The 18,380-nt window shown below is 41.8% G+C and overlaps 1 protein-coding gene and 1 pseudogene across 1 annotated transcript in view; one reads left to right on the plus strand and one right to left on the minus strand.

The window, feature by feature from the left end:
- The first annotated feature begins 3,224 nt into the window (after window positions 1-3,224).
- Window positions 3,225-13,874, plus strand: LOC112415290 (60S ribosomal protein L22 pseudogene; annotated as a pseudogene).
- The window catches only part of LOC112415621 (zinc finger protein 347-like), a 35,264-nt gene continuing 28,947 nt past the window's right edge, over window positions 12,064-18,380 (minus strand). The window contains exon 8 of the mRNA XM_024768734.1: window positions 12,064-12,224. The gene's annotated coding sequence lies outside the window, so the exon portion shown is untranslated. The remainder of the gene's footprint in view (window positions 12,225-18,380) is intronic.

Genomic DNA, 18,380 nt, shown 5'->3' on the forward strand with positions numbered 1-18,380 from the left:
TCCTCCTCTTCTTATGGGCTTCTTCCTCAGACCACGTGAGGCTTTAGAGGTCGATCTTCAAAGTGGGAAACAGGCTGTTTAATGCTTAGAATCAACACACCCCCTTCCTGAGTCACCACCACACACACACACACAGGGAAGCCCTCAGCATGTGGAACAGACGGTCCTCTGCTGCCCACTGTCCCAGGAGGGACTCAGGACAGTAACTCCCACACACAGACCAACCAGTGAGTTTTCCCACACTTTCCTTCAGTTCAGGCTCCCCTCCTGGTGAGGCCCTCACGTACCCAGCAGCAGCGGCACCTCAGCTGGACCCGACGATCCCCTGCAGGTCACAGACCAGCCCTGCTCCATCCCCACGCAGAGCAGAGCCCTCACCCTCAGCCCAGATCTCAGCCCTCAGGAATGGGGGGACCCAGAGTCCTGATGTTCAATGACGGATCCAGATTGGAACATCCTGGGGAACCTTAAGTATTATTCATGTTGGGCCCCATCCCAGCTCCTTTAAAAGGCATCTCTGGTCAGAGGGTATAAAACATATGAAGATGCCTTACTCAAATCAATGTGAAGCCTGGGCTGAGCACCGCCTAGAGGAGGTGAGCCCAGCACACCTCACGCTTTCTTTTTCTTTTCAAGCACTACTGAGGTATAACTGATGAATAAAAATGGTGTACATATAGGCTGTACAACGTGATTACTTGGCAGATGTACACAATGTACAATAATTATCAGCATCAAGTAATTTACACTTCCATTACCTCACAGTTCCCGTTTTGTGCCTGTGTAGTGAGAACACTAAAATTTTACTCCCTCAACAATTCTCCAGTATACAGTAACACACTACGATCAACCGCAGTCAGCATGGTACACACAGATCCCCAGGACCTACTCATTCTACAAATGACAGTTTCTAACCCTTGGGCAACATCGCCCCATTTTCTCCAACACCCAGCCCCTGGTAACAACCTTTCTACTCTAGAGCTCTGTGAGTTTTACATTTCTAGTTTCCACACAGAATTTATCTTTTTCTGTCAGGCTTATTTCAGTGAGCATAGTCATTCTAGGTTCATTCATTTTGTCACAAATGATAGGCTCCTTCATTTTTATGGCTGAGTTTTGTGTGTGTGAATATACATACATACATATATATATTTATTTGTATATAAAATCTCTTCATTATTCATTCGTCAACATTATGGTTCTTTCTACAACTTGGCTGTTGCGAATAATGCATTAATGCTCGTTGGGGGCAGACATTTCACTCAATATACTGATCTCATTTCCTTTGGATATCGAGCCAGAGACGGGTTTGACAGATTGTGTCTGTTCTACATTAAATTTACTGAGAAACCACCATATTGTTTTCCACAATAGCCGTATCATTTACATTCCCACCAACAGGGCATTAAGTGTGCTCTGTTCTCTGTATTGGGCCTGTGTGTGTGTCTGTGTGTTGAGACAGATAAAGAGAGGATAGTACAGAAACAAGCATGAGCCTGGCAGCAAGAAAGTTAACAGCTATTTCTTCCCAAGGATGAGCCTCTAGACTTGAGATCACTGTGGTGTTGGGGCCCTTTGATTCTTGAAACAATCTTTCCAAACATGACAGGACTTTATGGTCCGTGCTAGACACATACCTAGCAGAAGCTCCCTGCTCAAAATATTCTGCCATCTGACATAGAACTCATAATTTCCCATATGGACACAAATAAACTAACAAACTCTCATGGGGTTCAACACAGTCTCCAGGCCCTCTCTTAATGATCCTCATATAAAATAACAAATAACAAACCAAGCTCTTCAAAACTCATGCATCAGGAAAAAACACATATGGAGACACCCAAGGATCAGTGGACCCAAAACCCCATATTTTCATTTACAATGATTCCAGCACAAACACTGTCGTCTCCAAAACCTACCAATTAAAAAGATGTCTCCAATGATACACATGCCTCAGGGAGACCCCAACATGCCCAGTGAAGTGCTCTCTTTTGTGTCTTTCATAGTGCATCTGAAATATTCTTCACTCACAGCCCAAAATGCTCAAAAATAGCAAAGGTAATGCGAAAAATGATGAGACTCTCCCTGTATTACTTGGAGGTTTACACGACGATTCCTACCCTCCCAAAAAAGCCAACACAAGTCACTGCTTTCAGTGGATTCTATAGGGCACCCTCTAGATCCATTCCTGCGGTACCATGGCAGCCATCCTCCTATACCCAGAGCTCCCTATGGGTATATCTCAGGCCACAGCTCTAACAATACTGGGGGAAAATGGTTCTCTCTTTCTAAATCCACTGTCTTCATTCCTCCTCAGGAATGAAGGTGTGACCCAATGTAACCAATACATGCAAGCCTCAGTCTCAGCATCTATGTTACAGGGAAGCTGAGCTAGGAGCCTATGGCACCTCAAACCCACAACCACCCATAAACCCGTGTCATGATGCTCCAGACAGAATTAAGACATCCCTTGCCAACTTCCCCACGTCCCTTGATCCCACAAGGGACAGGTGCACACATTCACTGGGCTCAACTTATGCCCACACCTGTGGCCATATCCCTCGTGCAGACCCACACAGGCTCTGCTTCACTTCCCCGACTTCTCTCTCTCTCCTCCAGGCGAACAAGAGGAAACGTGATAAAGGGCACAAAGACCTCTCAGCAAAGATCTTGCAACAAGAACACAGAAGCTCCTGCCCAAAGGACACTGGGCGTTCAGTATGAAGATCAAAAGGCTGGCCCTCCGGAGAATACTTGCCAGCAACTAGGGACGTTATGGAGTCCAGTTAAACAGGCATTTGAGTTCAGTGAGACAGTTACAAAGAGAGAGCATCCCTAAGTTTCTTGTCTCCTGTTCTCCCCACTCACATCAAGTGGGGAGCGCCCTATTTAGGGCGCTCTCCTTCACATCCCCTTAGGTTCTGGACCTTCTGCCCCCCACCTTAGCACAGTGAAATCACTACCGCTGACTCTGAGCAGCGGAACTGCTGGAAGGCAAAGCACCTGTCAAGGTGGCGACTGGTCCCTGGATGTGCACACCTGGAACACCTGTAGCTACAGTAGAGCAGTAACCCAGCAGAATAAACATGAGGACACCTGACAACACTGCAGGAGGAAACCAGTTGTACAGGGCTTCTTAGGCCTCCCTACATCTTTTTGCTCTGGAGTAAATAAGTAGGCACACAAGGTAAAGATCAATAAGCCCTGAAATATCCAGAACAAATATGGGAACCACCCTCATCACCTACCCTGTTACCTTCGTATTCCCTGAGGAGTACTCAGCCCAATGGAAATTCCTAGCACCTGAAAACATCCCACGAGTGAGGCGTTGCAGTGACCCTGGGAAAAAGATGAACACTGTGTCCTTCGGTGGAGGTTAAAGACAAGAGACTCAAAATAATCAATGGAGAAGTGTGTTTCTGTTGAGGGTGACTGATATTGAGGCAATAAAATCTGGTTAATGTCACAGAGATTGTCAGGGGTAGGGGGTGGATGGGGAGCCATCTCTGAACTAAGACCTGAAGGAGGGTATATGGCCAAAATCATGCTGGTTTAAAAGAGAAAGGTAAGAGGAGCAACTAAGATCTGAAACATGAAAGGTATTGGGGTGAGAGAGAAAAGGTAATGTGACCAGGACAGAGTGAACCATGAGAACAGGGTCAGCTCCCAGGATGAGGCTGGAGACACCGGCTGGGCCCTGAGGATGATACAGGTCTGTGTAGCTACAGGAAGGAAACTGGATTTTGTCCCGAGGACAAATAAAACCCTAGCATTTTTGCTTTTCATTCTAGGATGACTGGGAACCGTGAAAAATTCTAAATAACACAGGACACTCTCACTAGAAAGAATTCCCACACACAAACACACAATTTGGCCAAACACTTCAGGAGTCAATATTCCTCAGACTCACAGTTTCTGAGTCTAGACTCTCATCTCCATATTACAGGTGGGCTCCCTGAGGAGGCCCAGAGGGGAGACATGTCTGAGAAAGCCCAGGTTGAATCCAGAGAATCAGGTGGAACTAAAGTCTGAAATGGGATCCTGAAGGGCCAGTGGGCAGACTTTGTCCTCATCGCCTGTCGAATTTAAAACACCAGGACCAACCTTCATGTTCCTGACCAAAGGAAACTTCTCTTTCGAGGTCTGATCAATTCAATTGAGTATTCAATTCTTCTTTCCAGAAGATCTCAGTAAAATATTTAAACATGCAGATTTGCAAAAATACAGCTACTGGTGAAGAAAACATTGTAAGGGGTCAGCTGAAAAATAAACTGTGAGCAAACTTCTTCATCATGAATAGATGGCTCTGTTGGAGGAAGGTTCCAAGTCAATCCAACTCATCCTTCACCATTTGCAAAGAACACTAAAGAGGGACCTGAGTGAAACATCTTCCTGTCACCTCACAGCTATTTTAACACACCAAATAAAAGAGAAAAAAAACAAATATTAGACTAACTGGTTAAATTAGGTTTTGACTGTTAATGTAAAAGACCAATGACCTCTTTACCAAATACTCATCAAAATTGTCTAAAATTATTTACTAGTTATCAAAGAAGTTTTCCAATATATAAGATGAAGAGGAAAAGCACTCAGGCCTCATAGAAACCTGAATCAATAAAAAGAAATAATTTGTGAATTATTTTTAATCTAAAAACGCTGGTGTCGAAGTCTTTCAAAAATTGAGGATTTACCTTATTTAGAAAAGAATGACATGAGTAGACTACCTAAGGGAACCAAACTTATTCCAGAAGTTAATAATTACCCACAGGAAAGTAGAAATTGAATGCACTAAGATTTATTCCAAGCTACACAAAGAATTAAATGTAAAGAAACCAGAAAGAAAGAAAGAAAATTCATTACAGAAACCAAATCTTTTAATGTTCCTTTAAAGAGGCACCATGTGGTGACAAAGCTAGTTATTTCTTGTGCCACTAGTCTCTCTCCTCTCCTCTACCTCATGCCAGGAAAATGGAAGGGGGTGACCCACAACTGTCTGAGTCAAGTCACTGTGCCTTGGCCGAACAGGAACTGCAAATGGAAGTTATCTTCTCTTACAAATACTTACAGAATACACAAACCTTTCACTTTTTGCACTTCCCATCCTCATCTGTCTAATTGAAGCAAATAAATTTTAATTCATTAGATTCTAAAGCTACAAATCAACATTATCACAACATAATCATCCATATCCAAACAACTCACCACCCATCTGGACCCAGTTTCTCACCTCTACCTGCACCACTGTGTTTCCACTTCACTCTGTTTAGCTGTCTCCTATTTCACCTGTCTTTTTGTTCCCCTCTACACTCCTGCTGTTTCTCCCCTCCTAGTTCTCCCTCACCCTTGTCCTGCGACTTCTTCCCCTTCTTGCTGCTTTCTCCCCAACCTTTATGATTGTCCTAAATATCCATGTATGTCTCCATCTTTTTCCCAAACTCAGCTCCCTCTCCGATCTCCAGATTACATCCTTTCTGTAACTGCTACAATGCCTTAGTCTGCACTCCCTGGCACCCCAGGTGGCTATGCCTCCTTCCTGCTTTCTCTCTCCTGCTCTTCTAGTCACTAGTTTTCCTCTCTTTCTCTCCCAGCACCACGGTTCTCTGAAGGGCATGGTTGCAACTCTTTCGCTCTCCGCCCACTCCCTGTGTGAAGTGCCTCCCTCCTACCGGTGATACAAGGCCCCTGCCTATGTTACTATTCCATCGGTTCTCTCTCATTCTTTCCTCCTTCTCAGTTTTTCTGCTTCTCTCCCAGTCGCTCGGTCTCTGCTTCTCCTGATCCCCCTCGCCCACGAATTTACAAGGATGAGGGATGGTGACTGAATAAGATGCCACCCTACCGGAAGAGACTATATTCCAGCGGGGTGGAGCCTGAGGACAGACATACACTGGGTGTCACAGGGCTGGCCCAGGTCACCTCTCCCTACGCGGGATGAAAGGAAGAGCTGACTAGGAAGGAGAGGCCTGCGGAGCAGAAGCACCGGCCTGAGGAGACGCGAGGACAGAGGGGCTGGGAGGGAGGGAGGGGGTCTCCGGAGAGGGGCGGGCTCTCCAGAACCCTAGGGCCGGGGAGAAGACGCGGCCTCTCCGGGAGCGCGGCGGCCGGCGCTGCCCTCCAGGGGCCGAGAGGGCCAGGTTGGGGGCGCGAATCCACCTCGCGGAAGAGGACTTTACGCTGCGAGGGAGAGACATTAACAGGTTTGAAGCAGGGAAATGTTGCGAAAGGCGGTGTCTACGTGGACAAGGTAAAAAAGCCAAGGTCAGGGACCAGCCTCAGAGCGAATTCAAACCCAAAGGAAAAAACACCCGTCCTGTGACCGCGACGTCTGGATTTACTTGGCGTGGAGGGTCGGCTGCTGTGATTTTACCTCCATAGTGACTGCGAGACCCCGAGGATGGAGTAAGGGGGACCGCGCGGCACATATACACTACAAAGAGAAAACTTACGGTCAGCCGCACGATGTTCGCCTCGAACTCACCGGTTCTGCTTCCGTAGGAAACCGCGGACACGCAGAGAGAAGAGGCGGGGCTTCCGGGGCGGGGCCTGGGCGGAGCGCTACGTGCGAGGGGCGGGGCGGGGAGAGGGCAGGTCTACGGAGAGAGCGCGGCAGTGCGGCGCAGGGGCCGAGGTTCCCCTACCTTGACCTGTTTAGTTAACTGTCCATAATACTTTTAAGGTAAAAGCGTACAACTGTATGGGCCGGTTTTGCAAAAACTAAGAAGATTCCTCGTAAGTTAAAAACAGATTAAATAAAAACCTTTTTTTTGCCAACAGATTTCTCGCACGTCCCGCTAGTGAGGCTGAAGCAATTCAGAGCTCTGGAAATTTGGGTCTCCAAGTGGTAGCTGTGGGGCGGTGATTGGAGCCTGGAACATTTGCTGCAGTTACAATTAATATAAGCACTTTAAGGAAATAAAAACTGGATTTTTCTTTGTATTACAAATGAAAATGTGCATTAAAAAAAGAACTCTAGCTATGTAGAATGGTTATTTCATACTGAAACCCTAAAGAACGGATATTCCGACCTTCCAGCCTCCGCGGCCGCCTTGGAGCCCCTGAAAAAGCTTGTGGCAAAGGGGGGCAATTAAAAAACCAAAAGGAGCAGGTCCTGAAGTTTACTCTTGACTGTACCCATCCTGTACAAGATGGACTTATGGATGCTGCCAGTTTTGAGCAGGTTCTTCAGGAGAGAATCAAACTGAATGGAAAAGCTGGGAATCTTAGTGGAGGCGTTGTAACAATCAAAAGCAAAAGCAAGATTACCGCAACTTCTGAGGTGTCTTTTTCCAAAAGGTATTTGAAATATCTCACCAAAAAATATCTGAAGAAGACTAATCTCCGAGACTGGTTACGTAGGTTAGGTAGGTGCTATCACCAAAGAAAGTTACAAATTGCATTACTTCCAGATTAATCAAGATGAAGAAGAGGGCTTCCCTGGTGGCGCAGTGGTTGAGTCCGCCTGCTGATGCAGAGGACACGGGTTCGTGCCCCGGTCCGGGAAGATTCCACATGCTGGAGAACAACTAAGCTTATGTGCCACGACTACTGAGCCTGCGCTCTAGACCCCATGAGCTACAGCTAAGGAAGCCCATGGGCTCTAGAGCCCGCGTAACGCAACTACTGAGCCCACGTGCTGCAACTACTGAAGGCTGCACACCTAGAGCCCATGCTCCACAAGAGAAGCCACCGCAATGAGAAGCTGGTACACTGCAACAAAGAGTAGCCCATGCTCGCCACAACTAGAGAAAGCCCATGCACAGCAAAGAAGACCCAACGCAGCCAAAAATAAAAAATAATTTAAAAAATAAAATAAAGGGCACTAAAATGAGGTATGCCTGTATAGATGTTATAGAACATTATCACAATATAACCACAATTATATTTGCAGTTAAGTCATTTAAAAGAGTCAACAGATACTAACAAATTAAGTACAGATGTTGAGTTATGGAAGGATAGAAATAATGTCGTTAGTGTAGCAACATAATTAAGCAATTTGTCACTGAAACCAGACAACCTGGATTCAATTACTGATTCTGCCACTTGCTGGGATGCAAATGAATGGGTCTAAATCTGTGTTTGTCCTAAAATCATTTGTGAAATGAGAATAAATATCAGTGCTTTTCTGAGAGATGAAAATTTAGTAAGTTATTAGGCATAAACCCTTAATAAAAATAACTCTTACCTGAAGTGGGATAATGATGAAATATAATATAAATCACACTGAAGATTGCTTTTCCAAAGAAAATATTTTCTTTTTGCTCAGGATTAAGTTCTAAGTGGAGGATATTGGGTGTCAGTTGTCATGCTATATATACGTAGCACAAATCTTATTTTCTCTGCAAAATGTACTGGCCCTGAATGTGAATACCATCCACTGAGAAGTGGCAGAATGGCTTCCAGGCATTTTGGCAATGGAGACTGTCTCATTGTCACAAACTATACTTGGAATTGTGGGGTCTTTCTATCTTATTCATCCTTATAATCTCATTCAGTTCACTGCATCCTTGTTCATTTCCACAATCTTGATTTTCAAGCACTTTACCATACCAATTCCCAAATTAAAACATTTCATCTCACCATCTCCCCATTGCAGTTCTTTCATTAAATTGATCGCCTAGAGGAATGCTCTTTTATCATGTTTACAATGCACCTACTTTATATAAGTCACTGAGTTATGTACGTATTCATGTCACAAGAATCGGAAAACAAGTCACTGATTTATACGTCCCTTGATGTAAAAATGGAAGATGCAGATTAACTGGTGGCGCAGTGGTTAAGAATCCGCCTGCCAATGCAGGGGTCACGGGTTTGATCCCTGCTCCGGGAAGATCCCACATGTAGCGGAACAACAAAGCCCAGGTGCCAAACCTACTGAACCTGCACTCTAGAGCCCAAGAACCACAACTACTGAAGCCCGCGAGCCTAGAGCCCGTGCTCCGCAACAAGAGAAGCCACCGCAATGAGAAGCCCGCACACCGCAACGAAGAGTACCCCCCCCCGGCTCACCGCAACTAGAGAAAGCCCGCGCACAGCAACAAAGACCCAACGCAGCCAAAAATAAATAAATAAATTTAGTTTTCAAAAAAGCAATACATTTTTGGAAAATGGAATATGTCTGGAAGGAAAAAATAATGCTAAGGAAAAAGTGTATTTAAAAAAACACAACAGTTACTCAGGCATAAAAAGAAACGAAATTGAATTATTTGTAGTGACGTTGGACCTAGAGTCTGTCATACAGAGTGAAGTAAGTCAGAAAGAGAAAAACAAATACCATATGCTAACACATATATATGGAATCTAAAAAAAAAAAAAAAGGTTATGAAGAACCTAGGGGCAGGACGGGAATAAAGACGCAGACCTACTAGAGAATGGACTTGAGGACACGGGGCCAGGGGAAGGGTAAGCTGGGACAAAGTGAGAGAGTGGCACGGACATACACTACCAAATGTAAAATCGATAGCTAGTGGGAAGCAGCTGCATAGCACAGGGAGATCAGCTCGGTGCTTTGTGACCACCTAGAGGGGTGGGATAGGGAGGGTGGGAGATGCAAGAGGGAAGAGATATGGGGATATATGTATATGTATAGCTGATACACTTTGTTATAAAGCAGAAACTAACACACCATTGTAAAGCAATTATACTCCAATAAAGATGTTAGAAAAAACAAAAACAAAAAACAGGGACTTCCCTGGCTGTCCAGTGGACCGCCAGACTCTGCACTCCCAATGCAGGGGGCCCGGGTTTGATCCCTGATCAGGGAACTAGATCCCACATGCAGGCTGCAACTAAGAGTCCACATGCTGCAGCTAAGATCCCGCATACCACAGCTAAAAGATCCCGCATGCCGCAACGAAGATCCTCCATGCCTCAGCTAACACTCGGCACAACCAAATAAAAAAATATTTTTAGAAAAATAAAAAAATAAAAACAAAAATTATTACAGTAGAAAATAAACCATGTAACATATTGCTTAGTAACGTTATTTGAAATGAAAATTTTAATAGCCCTTGGATAATTGCTCTTCTACTAAATTGCCTAGTTATATTATCCAATAAACAGTTCCACCCATTAATTTTTTTTTTTTTTTTTTTTTTTTTTTTAAGGGAAGCCCCACACACATTAATTTTTATTAAACAGGGTTAATGTATTTAGCCAATTTTTAAAAACAGTATTTTACAAGCACTTTCAACAACCCAACTGAACAATATGTCTGCTACAGGAGAAAAAAAAAATGTAATAACATTATTAGCATGAAGAAGCGTATAGTGTGTCCTAACCAAGAAACCAGGAGGTTCAAGAGTAAATATTGCATTTAATTGAACAATCTGACTCCAGTTTTTGATGTTTCACTACTGACACCGAATAAGCACAACCTCTTCCTATCCAGCCTATGTGGGCAAGCTGATAAAGAAGCCTGATGGCTCCATCCTGTGATACAAACTGAAAGTTCAAACCGCAAGTGTATCCTCCATCAAGCCTCACCTGGTAATCACATCAACACACCAAGCCAGTCACCATTCCCTGTTCTCGCAAACCATTTTAAAACACCTTGGAAGTCTCCCCTGTCCCCCTGGACAGCTGAAGTATGTAACAAATATTCGCGTAACACTTTAATGTTAGCATCAGCCTCAATGACGAAACAAAACTTTGGATGGGGTTCCACCCTATTCCAGTGAATGGTTACAAGTGCACATTACCAAAAATAAAGAATGTTTGGGTAGTGAATGTATGAAATTTCTACTTTATCTCTCAAAGGAAAAAGTTCCTCTTATATATTGTTCGTTTTTAAAACTCATGAACATTGATATTTTCAAATTATTTCCCTGAGCGATCCAAGCATAAGAGATCGTATGATTTTAAATTTTTCTAATATTTCGCATGTGCTTATTATATTCCTATTTTCCCATAATGTAAATCAAGGTGCATGCCATGTACTGCATATTCATGAATGGGGGACAGGTTTTAGGGAGCGTTGAAAAAAATAAAACAGTCTCAAAGTGGTCATTTGCCCCAAAGACAGCAAAACAAGACTTTATTGCAGTTACACCCCTCCCAGAAATGTGACCTTAAACCAACCACTCTGGAATTTCATGAATGATACCACTGAGGTAAACAAAAGGATAAGACCTTTGCCTTACCTCCCCCAGAAAAATGTCACCTCGACGAAAAAATTTTTCTTCTCTTAGCAATAAAATTTTTTTTAAATTGTATGTCCTGGAATTATCTCCAAGATATATACTAATGAAAAATTTAAGTATAAAACAGTGTGCATAGTATGTTGTCATTTGCATCTATTTTTTAAACTTCATTTTTTATACAGCAAGTTATTAGTTACCCATTTTATACATATTAGTATATATATGTCAATCCCAATCTCCCAATTCATCCCACCACCACCACCCCCTTTCCCCCTTGGTGCCCATATGTTTGTTCTCTGCAGCTGTGTCTCTATTTCTGTCTTGCAAACCAGTTCATCTGTACCCTTTTTCTAGATTCCACATATATGCATTAATATACGATATTTTTCTCTTTCTGACTTACTTCACTCCGTATAACAGTCTCTAGGTCCATCCACGTCTCTACAGATAACCCAATTTCGTTCCTTTTTATGGCTAATACTCCATTGTATATATGTACCACATCTTCTTTATCCATTCGTCTGTCGATGGGCATTTAGGTTGCTTCCAGGACCTGGCTATTGTAAATAGTGCTGCAATGAACATTGGGGTGCATGTGTCTTGTTGAATTATGGTTTTCTCTGGGTATATGCCCAGTAGTGGGATTGCTGGGTCTTCGCAATAAAATTCTTATGCTGCCTAGGTTCTATCTATAAAAGCTTTCTGGCTTGTACAGCTTTGAGCACCACTTTATCATCTAGATGTGATGGCGAAAACTCAGCCTCTGCACAACGGTCCCAAATCAAATCTCAGAGACAGAGCTTTGAGTGAAGTAGAAAAGAATAACTTTATGGCTTTGCCAACCAAATGGGGACACAGCAGGCTCGTGCCCCTCAAAACTGTATGTCCAAAAAAAAAAAAAAAGCAAAAAACTGTACGTCCCAAGCAGAGGCGGGGGAGGGGGATATGGTGAGGAGTTTTACAGCACTTGTTCAAGGGCAGGGTTGTTGATAAGTATCAGGGTGTGTGCGGGCCTGCTTCCTTTAATCTGGCCTCAGGTGATCTCCTGATGTTTCCGGAATGAAGAATGCTTCATCAAATTTTGTTCTGCAGAAAAGATCAAAGATATTGTTATGTGTATCCCTTGAGGCAGGAGGATCCTATCCCAAGGATGCACTATTACTTGACTGCCCTTCCTTTGTCTCTGTATCCTGATAGCAACTGTTTCCACCTGCCCTTTGAAACTCAGGGAAGATCATGGAGGCTGAAGCCTATTCCCTACAAACAGGAAGCAAGAGACACAGAAAGGCTTCCATGTCCAGGAGGCCCTCAGGGTCCTGCTCGGTTTCAAATGGGATGCACCGCAATTCGTGAAGCACTCAAGAAACCCAATTTACTTGGTTCAATTTTTGTACTTCAATAGAAGGCAGAGCCTTAAATGAACTCCTATGGTATTTTCATTATAGCTGCATAAATATTCTGGAGCAGAGTTTACAGAGAATAAGTCAGGTACAAATTATGAATATATAATTCCTAAACTGTATGTTGTTTGATTCCACCACGGAAAGAAATTGTTACAGATTCTTTCAACCCTAAGAGCCTAATGGCGCTTCTGTTATAAGGCACTGAGGTGGAACCAAACTGTGCTGGCTGAGGACACATGATTCATAACCAGGGTTATGAAAACTGACTGAATTTTATTAATTAAAACAGGATACCCATTTTAATTAATTCAGAATTAAACTATAGCAAAATGTAATGGCAGCAGCTAAGTGGGAATCATACACATATAAATACTATTTTCATTCTTTTGATTAATTGTTCCATTCACAATTACTGGTAGTAAAGGGTTTTACGATGGAACATGTCACAGAAGGCTGTCCGTGGACCAAAGGCAGAAAAGCGAAGGGAAGAGAGCAGCCTCAGTGCGATTTCAAACCCAAATAAAAAGATACATGACTTGCAATGACAATCTCAGGATTTGGCAGGCAGAGGGCCGGGTGCTGGGATACCAGGTCTACAGTCACTCCCAACACCCTGAGGACTGAATAAGGGGGACAGCACAGCACAGGGTCCCACCAGTAAAGAAACATATACTCTGCAGAGTGACTTCCCCATGTACTATGTTTCTGCTTCTGGAGGGAAGTGTGCCTGAAGGGACCAGCCTGTACCCAGACAGTGGTACTGTTAAGGGGTGGGGTGAGGAAGGAGCCCAGGTGGGAGCAAAGAGCTCCGGAGGGCAGCTGGTGAAGCTGCTTCCCCGCACCTTGACCTGCTTACTTGAAGTGACAATCTGTAACAGCTTTAAAGTGAAAGCTTAAAATTGTGTGGGAGAGTTATTCCAACACTTCGAAAACTAAGATGTTTCCTATTAAGATGAAAATGGTTTCAATAAAAAGCCGTTTTTATAGCAGGTTGCTCGCATGTCCGGATGCTGAGGCTCAAACAATTCACAGGCCTGGAAACTTGGGTCTCCAAGTGTTTGCAGTGGGGCAGTGGTTAGATCCAGAAACATTTTCTACAATTTGAATTAATTTACGCAGTTTTAAGAAATAATAGCTGTTCTTGTCTCTGTATTAGAAACTAGCACGACAAATACAAAACTTACCCAGAGTAGTAAGGGCTATTTCATATCATACTCTCACCCTACAGATCAACTTTTCTGTTTCTATTCACATTCTAGCAGGAGGCCAAACTCAGCTCCAGAGACTCAGGGACAAGACCTGGGGTCTGAGACTGGAGGACTCAGGCATGTAAAATTTATCCAGAAATAAGCTGGTAAGTCAGAAGCTACTCTTTATGGAAGTGATGAAGGGTCTTCTGTTTTCTGTGACCTGGGAAAGAGAACTACACCTGAATTGTCAATTGAATTGGGCATCTAGACAATCCACATACATGGATGAGCTGAGTATTATGTTAAAACTCTTCCTATGCAGACCAACCTGATGGTAGGTCTTCATGTAATCCTACAGTGAGGACCTATTCAGGATGTAGTGAATCTAAATTAGTAAACAATAACTGAGCTGAATTATCCAAGACATGTTAATATCAGTCTCACTAACCAAACCAAACTCTGGGTGGGGTTCCATCCTACTCCACTGAATGGTCACAAGTACAAACTCGCAGAAACTTAAAAAAAAACGTTTTAAAGGGGAATATATGCAATTTACAGTTTATCTATCAAGCAAAAATGTTCCCATTGTACAGTGTTCATTTTAAAGAGAAAACTCATGAACATCGATCCTTTAAAATTATTGCACTGAGCGCAGAAAGGACAAAAGAGACACTGTATGATTTTAAAATTTTGTAATATTTTGTATATGCTTACTATACCCCTATTTTACCATCATGTAAATCAAGATGCATGTCATGACATTTATTTAGACACAAAAAAGGACATGAAGAAATATTCATATACTGCATATTCCAGAACGGGGAGCACATTTTAAGGAGTGCTTAAAAAAAAAAAAAAAAGTTGGAAGGTAGAGAACCTCTGTAATGTTATGCTCGTTATGGAGTGCCTGAAAATTGACTGGTGAGATGTGAGCTCCGAAAAAAGGTTTGTCCAATTCGTAACATTACCTTCTCTCCAGTATGAATACTCTGGTGGGTCATAAGGTTAGAGTTAGGGTTGAGACACATTTAGAGAGTCATTATACTTGGAAGGTTTCTTTTAATTATAAAATATCTCACAGTAATTTAGGATGAATGCGAAAAGCATTCAGTGGGGGTCGAGACCTGAGTAAAGGCTTCGCCACACTCAATATGAAAGCTTCTTCACAAAATGTATTCTCCAGTGACTTGTAAGGTGTGAATTGTGACTGAAGACCTTGCCACACTAATAGTATTTGAAAGGTTTCTATCCATTTCATGTTCTCTGATGAATTCGTAGATGTTGTTTATATCTAAAGACTTTGCAACACGCATTACATTTCTAAGGTTTCTCTCCAGTATGAATGATGAACTGCAAGCTTTCCCTTCTGATTAAAGACCTTGCCACATTCGTTACATTTGTAAGGTTTCTCTACAGCATGAATTCTTTGATGAATGACAAGGCCTGAATTTCGACTACAGACCTTCCCACATAAATCACATTCATGTACTTTCTCTCCTGTATGAGTTAACTGATGTCTCCTGACGTGTGAGCTGCAATGAAAGGTTTTCCCACACTCATTACATTTGTAAGGTTTCTCTCTAGTATGAATTCTTATGAATGACAAGGCCTGAATTTCGACTAAAGTCCTTCCCACATAAATCACATTCATGTAATTTCTCTTCTCTATGAGTTATGTGATGTCTATTGAGGTATGACCCACGATGAAAAGCTGTCCCAAACTCATTACATTTGTAAGGTCTTTCCCTCTGGGCTTTCTGTCTTGTGTCAATATTAAAGGATGCATAAAATCACCCCCATGTATATTACAAATTGTGGTTGGGACAGGAGGAGAAATTTCTTGACATGGTGAAAATGAGGCACTACTGTTGATACTCTTATCAGCTTGATTAAACTCATCAATTTTCTGTTCACTTTTAAAAATATGCAGTTCATCATGAAAGCTTAACGCAAGCCTATTTCCATTAGGCTTCTTCCCTGCATCCCTTTCAACATATTAACTTCTTCCATTAATGACATCTTTGTTGTGGGATGCAGGCATATTTTTTTTTATTTTTTTTTTTTAGGCATATTTTTGCAATTTCTTTCATCATCTCTCCACTGACACCCAAAATCATACATATTCTCCTGCAGGTAAAAATGTTTGATTTCGGGCTTCCCTGGTGGCGCAGTGGTTGAGAGTCCGCCTGCCGATGCAGGGGACACAGGTTCGTGCCCCGGTCCGGGAAGATCCCGCATGCCGCAGAGCGGCTGAGCCCGTGAGCCATGGCCGCTGAGCCTGCGTGTCCGGAGCCTGTGCTCCGCAACGGGAGAGGCCACAGCAGTGAGAGGCCCGCATACCGCAAAAAAAAAAAAAAAAAAAAAAAAAAATGTTTGATTTCACAGCTTCCATGCCTTCCCAACACCATTGTTTGGAATACTTCTCCTATATCTGTGTTTGATTTTACTTATAATTTCTTTATCACATGTATATGACAGATATCTACAAATTAAAAAGCACCATAGACATACTGTTCATTACAATGCATGAATAAATGTTTCATGTTGAATATACGGTATTACACCAAATTAAGACTTTTTTTTTTTTTTTTTTTTTTTTTTTTGGTACGCGGGCCTCTCACTGTTGTGGCCTCTCCCGTTGCGGAGCACAGGCTCCGGACGCGCAGGCTCAGCGGCCATGGCTCACGGGCCCAGCCGCTCCGCGGCATGTGGGATCTTCCCAGACCGGGGCATGAACCCGCGTCCCCTGCATCGGCAGGCGGACTCTCAACCACTGCGCCACCAGGGAGGCCCCAAATTAAGACTTTTATCAAACAGAATTATGAAACTTCACAACCATGACGTAAAATTTTTGAGAAAGACTAAAAAGGACAGCGTTTCTATCTGCATCAAGGGACCATATAAAGAAAGACCAGGACTGATAAGGGGACTGACTGGACACAGGGAATAATAAACATGGGGTATCACTGCTTTTCATTTCATATATGAGTGAGTGAACTTTTTCTTAAAAGAAAAGAAGAACTGGCTTAGCAAGTAACATTATACTGTTCCATTTTTTAACTGTGAGAATTATACTATTGATGTGGTACAGAAATAAAAGAGATTTTAAAGGGGAAAGAATAGGATGTTGTACAAACAAAGCAGGTTTACACTTATTACATTATTTGCTGTGTAAGGTATCAAACTAAATACTCCATAAGTCCCATTTCCATGCATATATTCACAAAGAACACACATAATATTCCGGGAGATGTGTAAGAATGTTGTTACCTGAAACCTGAAGGTAAGCTGGAAGAGGCCATCGAATGGAGATGGATAAATTTATCCCATACACAAATATACAGATACAAAAAATCAAATAGGATGAAACTTCTTCAAACGACTTTAAAAAGAACAAAGTTATTATATAGTGCAGAAATTACAGAAAAAATTACAGAAAAACGAAAAAAATCTAGCAGATATATGGAATATAGTATCATTTACTCAGGAAGAAGAAAAAAATCCTGCTATTTTTAACAACACAGAGGGACAATGAGGTTATCTGCTCCGTAAGGTAATTCACAGAGAATGAACAGATGGTACTAAGTTGAAAGTTCTAGAAATTTAATGTACATCATGGTACTTACAGTTATCAACACTATACTATATGCTTGAAAGTCAATAAGATAGTAGACCTTACATGTTCCCAAGACACATAAAAAAACTGTAATTATATCACAGGTGAATGTAGTAAAGACCCCACTGAGGTACTACAAAGACAAAAATACTGGTTATCAAATCCTGGGACTTGGTAGAATGGGGAGATATTAGTCAAAGGAATACATTTCCTGCTGTAAGTTGAAAGTTCTAGAAATTTAATGTACATCATGGTACTTACAGTTATCAACACTATACTATATGCTTGAAAGTCAATAAGATAGTAGACCTTACATGTTCCCAAGACACATAAAAAAACTGTAATTATATCACAGGTGAATGTAGTAAAGACCCCACTGAGGTACTCATTTTGCAAGAAAAGTTCACACTATACACCTTAAACTTATACAATGATATATATTAATTAAATTTCAATAAGTAAGGGAAAGAGAAAATTTTAAAAGTACAAAGAAAAGGTTGTGGTTTATCAAGTGTATGAAAACTAATTTCAAAAAAAAAATCCAAAACAAAATAAAAGATCTTACAAGTACAAAATATGCATAAACTAGCAGAACATAGAAGAAAGAATTAGATTAGAGATCAATAAAATAGGGGAAAAAAACTACATAAAATCACACCACCACAAGTTGGTTATTTGAAGAGAACAAAACTGACAAACCCATATCTAGAATAACTAACAAAAAGAGCAAAGACTCAAATTACTAAAATCAGAAATGAAAGAGCGGACATTACAAATAATTTCAACTGATTCAACAGAAATCAAGAAAATTAGAAGAAAATGCTATGAAAATTCTATCCCTGAGTATTGGATAAACTAGAAGAAATGAATAAATTCCTAGAGAAACATTAACTACCAAGACAGAACCATGAAGAAATTAAAACCTCTACAAACAAGTAACTGGAAAGGAGATGGAATCACTAATCAAAAACAATTCAACAAAGGAAAGCCAGATATATTCACTTCAGAATTCAAGACAACATTTGAAAACCAT

Source organism: Neophocaena asiaeorientalis, unplaced genomic scaffold (genome assembly GCF_003031525.2).
Source record: "Neophocaena asiaeorientalis asiaeorientalis breed wild unplaced genomic scaffold, Neophocaena_asiaeorientalis_V1.1 scaffold629, whole genome shotgun sequence".
NCBI classification, from domain to species: Eukaryota; Metazoa; Chordata; class Mammalia; order Artiodactyla; family Phocoenidae; genus Neophocaena; species Neophocaena asiaeorientalis.